This window comes from Vigna unguiculata, chromosome 10 (genome assembly GCF_037176805.1).
Source record: "Vigna unguiculata cultivar grain cowpea cultivar isolate G323 ecotype 2 chromosome 10, ASM3717680v1, whole genome shotgun sequence".
Classification (NCBI taxonomy): Eukaryota; Viridiplantae; Streptophyta; class Magnoliopsida; order Fabales; family Fabaceae; genus Vigna; species Vigna unguiculata.
The window spans coordinates 19,000,882-19,016,444 of record NC_140801.1 but is presented as its reverse complement, the minus strand read 5'-3'; the positions used below and the strand labels follow the sequence as shown (position 1 = coordinate 19,016,444).

Below are 15,563 nucleotides of genomic sequence, written 5' to 3'. Positions count from 1 at the left end.
GGTTATATGCCTCGGTTCTAAATTGAACCGAGGCCATATAGTTTAATTAGGGCTCAAAACTGAACCCCCTTACTTCCTCGCGCGCGCTGCTCCTCCATTTCTCTCTGCAAATATTCACTTTTTCTCCACAACGCAAACCCAATCCCTTCACTTTCCACTCCGCATTTTCACAAACACAACGCAGGCACGTTACTTCCAACAAATTCTCGTCTCAGCGTTACCCACGTATCTAATGCTGCTGCATCGAAATCGACATGGTGAAGAACTCCCAAGGAATCTACGCCCCCAAAAGCGACAAGGTCATTGTTCTCTGGGACCTCGACAACACGCCCCCATGCGGGCCTCTATTCGCCAAAAACCCTCGCCTCCCGCTTCGGCGAGGTGACTGACTTCTCCGCCTACGCCAACCGCCATGCCTTCGTCCACCTCCCTAGTGGGTCCTAGAAGAGCACCGGGAACGCAGGAACCTCGACATCCTCGAACGGAAGGGTGTGGTCACACCCTCGGAGCCCTACACGTGCGGGATGTGTGGGCGCAAGTGCAAGACCCACATGGACCTGACGAAGTACTTGAAGTCACTGAAGGGGAAGAAGAAATAGGACTGTTTCAAGGAACAATTTTTGCGCAGGAATCATAAGTATAATGAGGCGGCAAGGACGCTGCTGGTTCCGAAGGTAGGGTACAGGCTGGCGGCGGAGCTGCGGCGGGCGGGGGTGTTTGTTAAGACGGTGCAGGATAAGCCGCAAGCGGTGGATTGGGCGTTGAAGAGGCAGATGGTGCATTCGATGAGTAGAGGGATTGATTGGGTGTTTTTGGTTTCGGATGATTCAGATTTTTTGGAGATGTTGAGGAGGGCGAGGGAAGCGGATTTGGGAGCCGTGGTGGTGGGGGATTGGGATAGGGCTTTGGGGAGGCATGCGGATTTGTGGGTGCCATGGAATGCGGTTGAGAATGGTGACATATGGCTTCGGGTACTACGCAAACCGAAGCCAAAAAGGGACATATGGCCTCGGGTCATACTAAAACCGAGGCCAAAACGTGAGCGAATTTTTTAAAAATGTAAAAACGTGAGCACATATGGCTTCAGTTAGACCTACCAACCGAGGTAGAAGAGGGACTCTATGGCCTCTGGTACGTGGAAACCGAGGCAGAAGAGGGGCTCTATGGCTTCAGTTTACAATTGAGGCCAAAGGCTATCCTCTTTTGGCCTCGCCCCAATATGCCTCGGTCCGGGAACCGGTGCAGAATATGAAAAATAACCACTGCCAAAAGGCCTTCCTGCACTGGTGACAATTATTTAAATTGTAAATAGTAAAAATTAGTAAAAAAATTAAAAAAGTGTCACAAAAAGAAGAATTTTTCAAATTTCATAAAACCAATAATCCCGTTTAAGTATTGACCAGAGGGTTTCTTGTGAAATTTTGAGCAATTTTTATGTAGAAAATATGAATTATTTCTATTGTAAATAGTAAAATGTAGTAAAAAAATTTAAAAATTGTTACCTAGCGATTCAATTTTTCTAATTTCAGAAACTAATCCCATCTGAGTATCCTCCAACCTGTTTGTTATGAAATTTTGAGAAATTTTTATACATAAAATGTCAATTATTTGAAGGTTAAAATACCTTTTTGGTCCCAATTTTCGTCAAGTTTTTTGAAACAAGTCCTAATTTTGGTTTTGTGTTCAAATAGGTCCAAATTTTCGTCAATTTTGTTCAATTGGGTCCTTTTTTGCTAACACCGTTTAAATCATTAACGGCCATGAACAGTGACTGCCACGTGTCACTTCCTGGTTTTTTTGAATTTTTTTTATTTTTATTTTTATTTTTTTTAATTTTTTTTTAATTTTTTTTTAATTTTTTTTTTAAATTTTTTTTAAATGTACACGTGTCAACCCAGGAGTGTGCCACGTGTCACTTTGTGGTTTTTTTGAATTTTTTTTGAATTATTTTTTAAATGTCCACGTGTCAATCTAGTAGTGTGCCACATGTCAAAGTTAATATTCTATATTCAATTTGGTCCCTATATTTGTTATTTTTGTTCAATTAGGTCCTAATTTTTGTTAAGATTAACCAATTTGGTCCCTCTCTAAATTAAAACCAAATTTAATTTTTATATCAAAGTTATAATGATGTGAATTTTAATATATTAAATAAAGATATTTAATAAAAAATATGAATTTTAATATAAAAATTAAATTTGGTTTTAATTTGGAGAGGGACCAAATTGGTTAATGTTAACAAAAATTTGGACCTAATTGAACAAAAATAACAAATATAGGGACCAAATTGAATTTAGAACATTGACTTTGACATGTGGCACGCTACTGAGTTGACACGTGGACATTTAGAAAAAAAATTTAAAAAAATTTTAAATTTTTTTTAAAAAAATTCAAAAAAATTCAAAAAAACCACGAAGTGACACGTGGCACACCCCTAGGTTGACACGTGTACATTTAAAAAAAATTAACAAAATTTAAAAAAAAAATTAAAAAAAAAATTTAAAAAAATAAAAATAAAAATAAAAAAAATTCAAAAAAACCAGGAAGTGACATGTGGCAGTCACTGTTCATGGCCGTTAATGATTTAAACGATGTTAGCAAAAAAGGACCCAATTGAACAAAATTGACGAAAATTGGGACCTATTTGAACACAAAATCAAAATTAGGACTTGTTTCAAAAAACTTGACGAAAATTAGGACCAAAAAGGTATTTTAACCTTATTTGAATTATAAATAGTTAAAAATAGTAAAAAGAATTAAAAAAAGCATTAGGAGGAGATGGAATTTGTCAAATTTAAGAACACAACTACTATCCTAGTATTGGCCAACTTTTTTTGCAATTTTTATATTTCAAATATCAATGATTTAAATTGTAAATAGTTAAAGTTACTAAGAAAAGTGAAAACGTAACGTGTCCCAAAAAGCCGAAATTTTTCAAAATTCATAACATCAATAATCCAATTTGAGTATTGGCCAACAAAATTCTTGTGAAATTTCGAGCATTTTTTATGTAGAAAATATGAGTTATTTAAATTTTAAATAGTAAAAAGTAGTACGAAAAAATTGAAAAATTGTTTTCGAGAGATTGAATATTTTAAATTTCAGAAACTAATCCCATCTGAGTATCCGCCAACATGTTTGTTATGAAATTTTGAGCAATTTTTACACATATTTTCAATTATTTGAATTGTAAATTGTTAAGAATAGTAAAAAGAATTAAAAAGGTGTTAGGTGGAGATGGAATTACAGGGAAAGAGCTTCCCAAAGATGAGTGACAGAATTTCATGCTCAAAAACTCAGAATCGCACCTTTGCTCGCGAAAACACAGCTTATATAGTATGGTTTAAGTTAAAATAGTCGATTGAATTTTTCATATAGTCAGCTGATTTCATCTGACTTAAGTGAAATCAGTTGATTGAAAAATAATTCAACTGACTGAATGCATTAATACCAGAAACTATATACAGCAAGCCTTTTAACCTGTTAAAACCTATTTTAACAGATTAAAAGAGACACACTAAGGCACCCAAGACATCTAATTTATGTCATATAGCCTACCAACAAGATATAACACTAACACATTACATTTAACATGTTATATACAGATTTAACACACTACAACTTAATCTTCAAAAGGATCTTCATTAATCTTCATCAAACACTTAAGATATTCATGCACATGGCTTTATCAATTCTTTGCTTCAAGCTTGCTTGTGCCCACAATCTCCCCCTAAATTGATGAAGCCAACATCCTCGAGTTGAATTGATGAGCTAAGATCCATAGAGAAACCTAAAAAAGCTTTTGCATACAAGATACCAATATTCCAAACATAAAACCAAGCAAAAGCACACAAGCATACATACATATTACATATGCATATGCTCCCCCTATCATTAATAACATGATTTAACTTCACATTCTAGATTAAGTTTGCAGTATTATATGGTTCTAGCAGATTTATTTTAGATTTTCCAATCTTAACACACTTTTGTTGGTATCGCGCAGCGGAATGTTTGAGCGCGCGGACAAAACCAAAAGGGGGCTGAATTGGTTTTTAAATAATAAAATTAATACTTTAAAATTTTTCCAAAATTTATCAATTCAATCAATAATGAATTTCTTTAAACACAATAATAGATGAAATAAAGAGATAGAGAAGAAGATTGAACACAAGTATTTATACTGGTTTGGATCAAAAGACCCTACGTCCAGTTGTTAATCTCTCAAAAACGAGATTAACTAAATCACTAACAAGTAATAGATTTACAATCAGATATTAAGAAAACACCTCTCCTGAATCGCACAAGAGATGAACACCTTTTTCTAAATCACACAGAGAATATTGACCTTAGCTTTCCTAGCAACAGCAGCAACACTCAATCTCCTAGAACACCTCTCAGGAAAAGTTATCGCTCTACCCGCACTAGGTTTTTCAAAGCTTCTATTGAGAACACTCAGAGAACTCTCTTGCAATCACAGCACTAGCACTCTAGCTTCTCAAAAAGGTGTCTGAGAAGTAACTTTAAGGTTCCTTAAATAGAGGTTCCAAAAATTAGGTCAAAAAGTTGAACAGTCACGCCCAACTGACCAAGATAATCGATTATCACTAGTGATAATCTATTATTCCAGTGTGGTTTATGAAAAACAAATTTTTGAGCAGATAATCGATTATCAGAGGTGATAATCGATTATTCCAGTGCTTTCTTGAAAAAAATGGTTCAGCTCAAGATAATCGATTATTCTAAGTGATAATCGATTATCACCTTGATTTTTCGAGAAATACTAGAATTTTCTTGTACGATACTGATTCTAACTAATCTAATTACATTTTACAAGATAACTTTAAACACAACAACACATGGTCTTCATATTGACTTCCAGATGGCTTTCATGGCTTCTTTTATCATCATCAAAATTTTGTTTCAGCATTTAGACTTGTATTGCTTTTGCCAACAATCTCCCCCTTTTTTATGATGATCAAAACAATATGTTTAAAGTATCTGCAATCAAAATATCTTACTAGTACATTTGTCGGTAGCACTGTTGGGTTTAAACGTTTAAACTTTTTCTCCCCTTGTTTTGATCATATGAAAAAAAGTTTTAATAGAGAAACTCCCCCTCAATGAGACAATGGTAAAGAATAGCAATAAAAAGAGACGTTTATTTGAGAAATAATAGAACTAGAAAACATATTACAATAAAAAATAACTATGATGTAGACTTTTAAAAGTCTTGACTCATGTCATCATCTTCATCATACTTATCAAATTTATGTTCTAAGTTGGAAATCCTAGAATCTAATCCTCTAATTAAGCCAATGACTTCTTCATGTCTGTGAGTGGAGAGAAGAAAGAATTCTTCAAGTCTTTGGTTGAGATTTAAAATGTGATCCTCTAAAGAAGAGGATGAGCCACCAACACCACTGGATGATCCAATATGTGTGTCAACAGGAGGAATAGAAGCAGTGGAAGGATTCTCTTCTGCTTCATTGTCCGAGGAAGGCATATCATCCTTGTGAATGTAGGTATTCCCAAAAGGAATAAATTTCATCTGCTTCAAGGAGTTTTCTGCAATTTTATTTGCCTCAGTGGTTTTATGAGATTGTTCATCAGAGACATTGACCCCTTTGTACTCACAAATACGAGAGATGAGCAAGGAATACGGGAGAGGATATTGAGGCAATCTCTTGGCTTTGAGCATGGTGTCAAGAATGATGTTTGGCCAATAGATAGGAATGTGGTTGAGCATGGCATAGATGATCATAAGATCTGCTTCACTGCACTGTGCGTGGTTTGTACCATGTGGACATAAAATCCAAACAATGAGATAGTGAAGTAGACGCTCATTAATTTTGAGAGGTCCGACTAACAATTGGCGGCCTATTTCTTGATCTGGGCATCGCATAAAGGATCTATATGCAAAAATTCTGTTGAACCCTTCAATGCCAGTCGTGAGGATTGGAGATGTGCCATCATGAATGGGAAATTGTGCAACATTTTCCCAAATATCATTATCTAGAATAATGTTGACACCTTTTACCTTTGTGAACCCAACTCCATCTCTGAATTTGTAATTGAAGTAGAAGGCTCGTACCAAATCGGGGTAGTAGGTGCCTTGCATCTCTGTGAAGAATTTCACACCTTGTTCAGCCAGAAAATTTTGAATTGTGTAATGGCGATTGACAAACCATTGAGACTAGATGAATTTAGGAGTGATGAGGGGTTTGTCTTTCCACAATGTGATGAATTCAGATCTTCTTTCTTCATCCGTAATCCATACTTCAATGGAAGCAGTCCTAGGTGCATTTGAGGGTTGAGAAGCACGAGATGTAGTCCTTCTGCGGGTAGGAATCTTTCTATGAGAGGGTTCAGCCATGGTTGAGGTAAAGGTGAGGGAAGCTTTTGAGAGTTTTTGAGAAAATGAGAAAAGGAGAGTTTCTTGAGTTTTGATGGAGAGAAAAGAGTGTTCTGGTGACAAAAATGGCTAAGATTTATAGAGAAGAGTCTCCAACAGCCATATACATGTGATTTGATGCAAATCTAGCTGTTACAACAACTAGTTTTTGAATTTATTTGGTCCAATGACGTGTAATAATCGATTATCCTAAAGTGATAATTGGTTCATGAATTTGGCAAAATATGAAGTTTGACGAGCTGATAATCGATTATCCTAAGTGATAATCGATTATTCCAGTGAGTTTTTGATTTTGGCTCAGAATTAAGGATAATCGATTATGTCCCCAAATAATCGATTATTCCAAAATGTTTTGGAATTTTTTTTTGAGTGTCTGATAATCGATTATTGACGCTATTTTTCGGATTTTTAAGGAATTTGAGTTTTTGGCAATTTAAGAGATCTCTCATATGCCTAAGTCTCTTCTTAGTTCATAAAATCTATCTTTAGCTAAAGGTTTGGTAAAGATATCAGCTAATTGGTGCTTTGTATCCACGTATTCTATCTCACAATTTCCTTTATGAATGTGATCTCTTAGGAAATTATGCCTTATTTCAATGTGCTTTGTCCTCGAGTGCATTATGGGATTTTTGGTTAAATTAATAGCACTGGTATTATCACATTTCAGAGGTATGTGATTTAAAAAGATATTATAGTCTTCTAGTTGTTGTTTCATCCAAAGAATTTGAGCACAACAGTTTCCAGCTGCTATGTATTCAGCCTCTGTAGTTGACAAAGCTACACAAGCTTGTTTCTTCGAGTGCCAAGAGACTAATGAACTACCTAAGAGGTGACAAGTACCACTAGTACTTTTTCTATCTATTTTACAACCACCATAATCAGCATCTGAATAGCCTATCAAATTAGGAGATGCTCCTGAAGGATACCAAAGTCCAAAACATGCAGTTCCTTTTAAGTATTTTAAAATTCTTTTTACTGCAGTAAGATGTGATTCTTTTGGATTGGCTTGAAAACGAGCACACACATAAAAATTGCATAATATCAGGCCTACTTGTAGTAAGATATAACAAAGAACCTATCATGCCTCTAAACATAGTTTGATTTACCTCTATTCATGATTCATCTTTGTCTATGTAGCAGGAGGTTCCCATAGGAGTACTTGCTTCCTTTGCAGTATCCATTCCAAATTTCTTAAGTACTTCTTTATAGTACTTTGATTGAGAAATGAAAGTTCCATTTTCCATTTGCTTAATTTGAAGACCCAAAAAGAATGTCAATTCTGCCATCATTGACATTTCAAATTCTCCTTACATTATGGTTGCAAAGCCTTTACATAATGAATTATCAGTAGACCCAAATATTATGTCATCTACACAAATCTGAACTAGCAAAATATGCTCATTCACTCTTTTAATAAACAAAGTTAAATCAATTTTACCTCCTTCAAAATCATTTTCTAACAAAAATGTACTTAATCTTTCATACTAAGATCTAGGTGCTTGTTTTAATCCATACAATGCTTTCTTTAATTTATAAATGTGATTGGGAAACTTATAGTCTTCAAATCCAGGTGGTTGTTCAACATACACATTTTCTTTTATAAATCCATTTAGGAAAGCACTTTTGTTACCCATCTGATATAGTTTAAATTTCATGAGAGAGGCATAGGCAAGAAGTAAACGTATAGCTTCTAACCTAGCAACTGGAGCATAAGTCTCATCATAGTCTATACCTTCTTCTTGTGTGTACCCCTTTGCTGCAAGTTTGGCTTTGTTTTTAGTGGTGTTTCCATCTTCATCCAGCTTGTTTCTGAACACCTATTTTGTTCCTATGACTTGGTGTGAATCTTCCTTAGGAATGAGTTCCCAAACTTCATTCCTTTCAAATTGATTCAGCTCTTCTTGCATTGCTATACACCATTGATCATCTTGAAGAGCTTCTTCTACATTTTTGGGTTCTATCTATGAAACAAAGGCAACAATCATACAGAAATTTGACATGTTTCTTGTAACTACTCCCTTTGATATATCTCCAATGAAATTTTCCATAGACAATCCTCTAGGTGATTTCCAGCTTTTGGAAAGATCTTCAGGTTCAGTCAATGGGTTCTCATTTAGGTACATCTCATTAAGAGCTTCTTTAAAATATTCTTCATCACCTGCATTTGTTTTACTTGACTCAAGAGGGTTCTCCTCAAGGTCCACAATTTCATCAAAAACAACATGCACAGATTCTTCCATATTCAAGGTTCTTCTATTGAAAATTCTATAGGCTTTACTAGTTAATGAATATCCTAAGAAAATAGCTTCATCAGCTTTAGAATCAAATTTACCCAAATTTTCTTTTCCGTTATTTAGAACAAAGCATTTGCATCCAAATATTTTTAAATATGTTACATTAGGCTTTCTTCCTTTAATCAATTCATAGGGGGTAATTTTTAAAATTGGTGTAATGAGCATTCTATTTAATACATAACAAGCTGTGCTCACAGCATCAACCCAAAAATATTTAGGCACATCATATTCGTTTAACATTGTGCAAGCTAATTCTTCTAAAGATCTATTTTTCCTTTCTACAACTCCATTTTGTTGAGGAGTTCTAGGTGCAGAAAAATTATGCATAATTCCGTTTTCTTCACAAAAGTTTTCAAACAATTGATTTTGAAATTCTCCACCATGATCACTTCTTAAAACTTTAATTTTCAAATCTTTTTCATTTTGAACTACTTTTGCAAACTTCTTGAAAGCTTTAAATGCCTCACTTTTTAGTGTGAGAAAGAAAGTCCATGTATATCTTGAGTAATTATCAACAATAACAAGAGCATAATAATTTCCTCCAAAGCTTTTTGTTCTTGAAGGACCAAACAAATCCATATGCAAAAGTTCTAAAGGTTTTGATGTGGAAATCACATTTTTTGAATGAAATGAAGATTTTACTTGTTTTCCTTTTTGACATGCATCACATAGTTTATCTTTTTCAAACTTTATTTTTGGCAATCCAATTACTAATTCTTTAGAAATCAGTTTGTTTAATTGTTGCATGTTAATATGAGCAGCTCGTTTATGCCATAACCAAGGATTCTCTTCTTTAACAACCAAACAAGTTATATCACTAGATGATGCAGTATCAAGATCAATCAAGTAAATGTTATTGTGTCTCATACCTTTTAAGGTTACTTCTTTGGAGTCCTTTTGATGAATAGTGCAGTAGTCACTCTCAAATATTACTTTGAGTCTTTTATCACATAATTGGCTTATACTAAGAAGATTGTGCTTTAGTCCTTCTACATACAGTACATCCTTGATCTCCAAAGTATTTCCTCCACCTACATCACATGTTCCAAGTATTTTTCCTTTGTTGTTATCCCCATAAGTGACAAATCCTTGTTCCATTCTTTTAAAGTTCTTAAACTTCTTTTTGTCTCCACTCATGTGTCTTGAACAACCACTGTCAAGATACCACATTGATCTTCTGGATTTAGAAGTCATCTGCAAAATAAGGAAACAATTCATTTAGGTCCCCAACAACTTGTTTAGGTCCTTGGGGTTAAAATAAAAATATCTAAGTATGAACAGGTACCCAATGATACTTCCCATTTGGAACACCAAAATGTTTAATATTACATTTGTTTGAGGTATTACCCTTTTTCATGCAATAAAAACATGTAGCAGTACATGCATATGTATTCATAACATGGTATGTTCCTTTTTCTACCCAAACTCTACAAGTTCTTTTAGTTTTATTTTTAAAATTATAATTATGAGCATGCTTGGTTTTATTTGGGTGTTTCTTGAGATCAAACTTTTCACAGTTTTTATTTTCAAAGGCATCTTCAAGATGTTTTTCCAAAATACATATATCAAACATGTAACTTTTACATGAAGCACATTCAACAGTTTCTTTATTTTCTAAATTTGAAATTTTACTTTTCAAAAGTTTTTCTTCTTCAAGAGATTTTTCGAATTTACTTTGTAAATCTTTAAAATCAGATTTTAACTTTTTATGTGTAGTATCCAATTTACTAGATTTAATAAGTAATTGTTGAAAAGCATCATACAAATCATCATAGTCATTTTCATGGCAAGTAGAATTTACCTCACTGTCAGAATCATCATGATTAGCCATCAAACATAGATTTGCTTCTTCATTTTCAGAATCGCTAGAATTTGATGTGCTTGAGGCATTGTCTTCCCAAGCTATGTATGCTTTCTTTTTAAAGAATTTTCTACCCTTCTTTTCTTCACTTTTCTTTGAATTTGGGCAGTTAGCTTTGACGTGTCCAGATTCTCCACATCCGTAGCATTTGAAATTTGAGGATGATCCTTGATTATCCTTCTTGTTGCTCTTGAATTGATTTTTACCTTTGGCCTTCATGAATTTTGTAAATTTCTTAATCATAAGACTAAGATTTTCATCGTCATCCGAATCTTCTTCTTCCTTTTGCCTTTTGCCTTTAACCACTTTGGTTTTAAAGGCAATGTTCTTCTTTCTTCCAATATCTTCTTCATCATTTAATCTGCCCAGTTCAAGCTTATGTTCTCTCAACTTTCCAAACAGAGCCGCCATCGTCATTGTCGCAAGATTTTGTGACTCCGTGATGGCTGTCACCTTCGACTGCCAAGTCATGTTCAAGGATTTAAGAACTTTTATATTTAATTCATCAGTGTCAAAAGTTTTACCTAGACCTTTGAGATGATTGACGATATGTGTGAATCGTTTCTGCACATCGTATATAGTTTCTCCTTGTTCTTGGATCAAGGAGTTCTTGCGTGCTCTTTTCACATCGTCTATTCCTTCATGGGTTACACGCAATATTTCCCACATTTCTTGTGCACTAGTGCAGACTGAGATCTTGTAAAACTCATCTAGGGTTAAAGCAGATGAAATTTTATTTCTAGCTTTTACATCATACTAGGCTCGTCTATTTTCGTCTGCTGTCCATTGCAAAAATGGCTTTGGTTCCTGCACATCATTTACAATATTAACAGGAACAAATGTACCATTTAAAACAGCATCCCAAATACCTCTATCAACAGATTCCAAAAAAATTTGCATCCTAACTTTCCAGAAAGGATAATTTTCACTAGTAAATAGAGGAGGTTTGTTGATAGACGCACCTTCAGCAAAGGTTTGATTTTGTCCAACCATTTTCGAAAATTTTGAATAACTATCAAAGCAAGCTCTGATACCAATTGTTGGTATCGCGCAGCGGAATGTTTGAGAGTGCGGACAAAACCAAGAGGGGGTGAATTGGTTTTTAAGTAATAAAATTAATACTTTAAAATTTTTCCAAAATTTATCAATTAAATTAATAATTAATTTCTTTAAACACAATAATAGATGAAATAAGGAGATAGAGAAGAAGATTGAACACAAGTATTTATACTGGTTCGGATTAAAAGACCCTACGTCTAGTTGTTAATCTCTCAAATCTCCTAGAACACCTCTCAGGAAAAGTTATCGCTCTACCCGCACTAGGTTTTTCAAAGCTTCTATTGAGAACACTCAGAGAACTCTCTTGAGCAGGATAACATTAGGATCCTAGCACTCTAACTTCTCAAAAAGGTGTCTAAGAAGTAACTTTAAGGTTCCTTAAATAGAGGTTCCAAAAATTAGGTCAAAAAGTTGAACAGTCGCGCCCAACTGACCATGATAATCAATTATCACTAGTGATAATCAATTATTCCAGTGTGGTTTATGAAAAACAAATTTTTGAGCAGATAATCGATTATCAGAGCTGATAATCGATTATTCCAGTGCTTTCTTGAAAAAAATGGTTCAGCTCAGGATAATCGATTATTCTAAGTGATAATCGATTATCACCTTGACTTTTCGAGAAATACCAGAATTTTCTTGTACAATACTGATTCTAACTAATCTAATTACATTTTACAAGATAGCTTTAAACACAACAACACATGGTCTTCATATTGACTTCCAGATGGCTTTCATGGCTTCTTTTATCATCATCAAAATCTTGTTTCAGCATTTAGACTTGTAGTGCTTTTGCCAACAACTTTTGCTCATTTTAACTCATTTTTCTCCCCCTTTGGATTCATCAAATGAAAGTAAATGCATAGATCAATTTGGAAAGATGAAAATTTTCATTAAAACAATAACATAGGAGTGTATCAGGGCAACTGATACATAATACAAACAGATTAGAACAGAAACAAAAATACAAATACTTCATGAAGCTAAAAACTGATATAATCAGTCAATTGAAATGAAAAAATAGCCAATTAAAATACTAGAACAAACATACAAACACACAAAATGCAATAGGAAAATGCAATGCATGACCTATGAGCCATCCCCTTCACTCATTCCTAGAGTTGTCTCTATTGTTGACATTAGAGAGGACGTCATGAACATTATGCAACTGGCCATCCAAGTCTTGGAACCTTGTTGTGCAATAGGCATGATGTGCATTTTGTGCCATGTTGAGGTCTTGAAGTTGATTGAGAATCATTCTCTCAAATTGGGAATATGCAGGTCCAGCATTCTCAAGAGGGTTGTACAGCTCAATTGCCATTGGTTGAGGTTCATCGTCATCTTGGTTTCCTCCATTAGTTCCTATTTCATGGTCATTTGCTCCAACTTCAATGTTAACACCTTGATCTCCTTCAACCAGCCAAATGTTGCCTATCTTAGTGAATCCCATCTTGTGTATATTCAGTTTAGAAACATGATTTAGAAGTCCAGTTGACTCCTGAAGCTCTCCTTCCACATCCACACCAAAATGCTCAATGAACTTGAAGATGAGCACCACATAAGGAAGCTTGAAATTTGTGAGCCTCTTTGCCTTCATAATATGGTCACAGATTATGTATGTCCAGTCCATCATCACTCCATTTTGAATGCAGTACATCACCACTAGATCACCTTCATTCAAGGTAGCATGATTGATCCCCCTAGGCATGATGATTTTGGTCACCACCATAGCTAGCAACCTTTCCTCCACACGAAGCATTCCCACATGGAAATTTGTAGCTTGCTCAACTTGATTTCGCACACATTGGTTGAAGCATTGCACCTTGTTGAATTCATTCAATGCACTAGTTTCACCTTTTCGGACTTGCACACCTCTTTGCCTTAGGCCAACATATCCTTTCATGTTTGCTTAGTGATTTCCATCTCCACACCTTTGACACTTGTTTTGAGAATGCCATTATTGAACTTGAGGTTGGCATAGAACACCTTCACCAAATCCAGATACACCTTGCCTGAAAGCTCAAGGAAAGTCTTCAATTTTTTAGCTTTGAGATGTTCCTCAACGTTGCCAAAGTTTTCTGCCCTTAGCCATGACATGCGAATCACCTTAGGAGGGATGATTTGCTTCCTATTGATCTCAATCAATGATGTGACCCCACCAAGCCCAATTGCACCTTCAAGCCCAAGCCCAAGCCTAAGCCCAAGCCCATTAAAAGCCCCAATTACAAAATCAATGATGAAAAAGATTCAAAAGGGCCTCCCATTACATGATCACAAAATTAATGGGCTTCTCACATTCTTTACATCGGCCAAAGAGATCACAAAGACTTGAAGAAGTGCATGTAAATCTAGTAGTGTAGATTTAAATTGGGCATTGTTTGGGCTTTGCTTTCCAATAATACATAAGACATGAGAGGAACATAGGATGGGTTAAAATTGGGCTCGGCCCAATTCTCTTTATACATGGCCGAGATTATCAAGACAAGGAGGCTCCTTTGCTTCATGGTTTGACTAAGGTTGGTCATCACATCTAAAGGCTAAGAATCCTTCTTGTTCTTCGAGCCAAGATCCAAGGGGCGTGATCTTCTCTCCTTCTCCTAGCTTGATCTAAGGGCCAAGATCAAGGCCCACTCCATCCAATGGCTCTCCTTTCTTATGTGTAAATGGCTTCATATAAAAGCCAAATTTTCACTCATTTGTAGACACTCTTAAAATTTTATGCAATAGATGCAACTTGAGTTGAGAGCACTCCTCCCTTTATTTCCTTTGAGAGTCACCACTTTCTAGAGATTTCCTCTCTCTACCTATAGCCACCTTCCTTAGGCTAGCATAGATTAGGAAATCCTATCACCTCTTTCACCTTCCATTGCTTGCAAGTGCCTTCCAACTTGCCTCCATTCCTTCATCCATTTCCGCTGCACACGGAGCTCTTCATGCACCTTTGGAGCTCCACCATAATGGTATCAAGAGCCATCAAACCATGGTCTCTCAAGGTTTGGTAAGGTTCTTTCCTAGTCTTGTGTTTCCTTCATTTTCCGTCTTGTTCTCATCTTCTTCTTCTTCTTCTTTGTTTTTCTTTCACATTTATCGTTCATTGTATATTATATTGTGTTTCTCCATTGATTCCATGCAACTATGAGACTACAAGAGTGTTCTACACTCTATTTGTAGATTTCCTTGCTTGCTATGGTTCACATATTTTACTAGCTTTCCTTTACATTTCAGCACCATTTTTTTGCTTCCATTGTGTTTCTTGTCATTTTTATTCTGTGATTCTTTTTTCTTTTCCATTTCCATCGTTCAAGTTGTGTTCTATGTCTTGTTCATGCTTTCTTTTACATGTTTCTTCAATTTTCCACCATTTAAAATCATTTTCTGCACTTGCTTGAGTGAAACCGTGCCAAACTCCACTCCAAAACGCAATGAAGCTTCATGCTATGCGTGTGGTTGTTTGAGTCAACTTTCCTCATTGTTTTAATGCCATTTAACCAATTGGTTTGTGCCTTAGAGTGTCCTAAGATGTTAATCTTCACCTATGCTTGATTCTAGATCATAATCAAGCTCCAAATCGATTTGATTTGTCTATTGAACATCTTCCCCTTTCACTCTGCTTTTGCTTCTGTTTTCAACTTTTTTCCACTGCACACCTTCTGTTTGAGAAGTGTCACGAGTGACTCAGTGCACCAAATTTTAAGCTGATTGTTGCTTCGAAAAGCTAAGTCATAGACGAAAATTCTCCAACAAGAATCATTCAATTATGTTGAGAATTGAATTCTATACAAATTTTTGAAGTAGAGGCAACTTTCTGTGTTTTTCAGTGCCAGTTTGCTGCTGTTTTCACTTGTGTCCTGACGTACACTTTTCTTGTGTGATTTAACTGTAACGATTCATAGCACCGAATCACCTTCTGAGTTTTTCCTAATTTTCTTAACAT

General features: G+C 35.3%; 1 pseudogene; it reads left to right on the top strand.

Moving 5' to 3' along the window:
- Positions 1-239: 239 nt before the first annotated feature.
- Positions 240-1,055, top strand: LOC114172659 (uncharacterized; annotated as a pseudogene).
- The last annotated feature ends 14,508 nt before the right edge of the window (positions 1,056-15,563 follow it).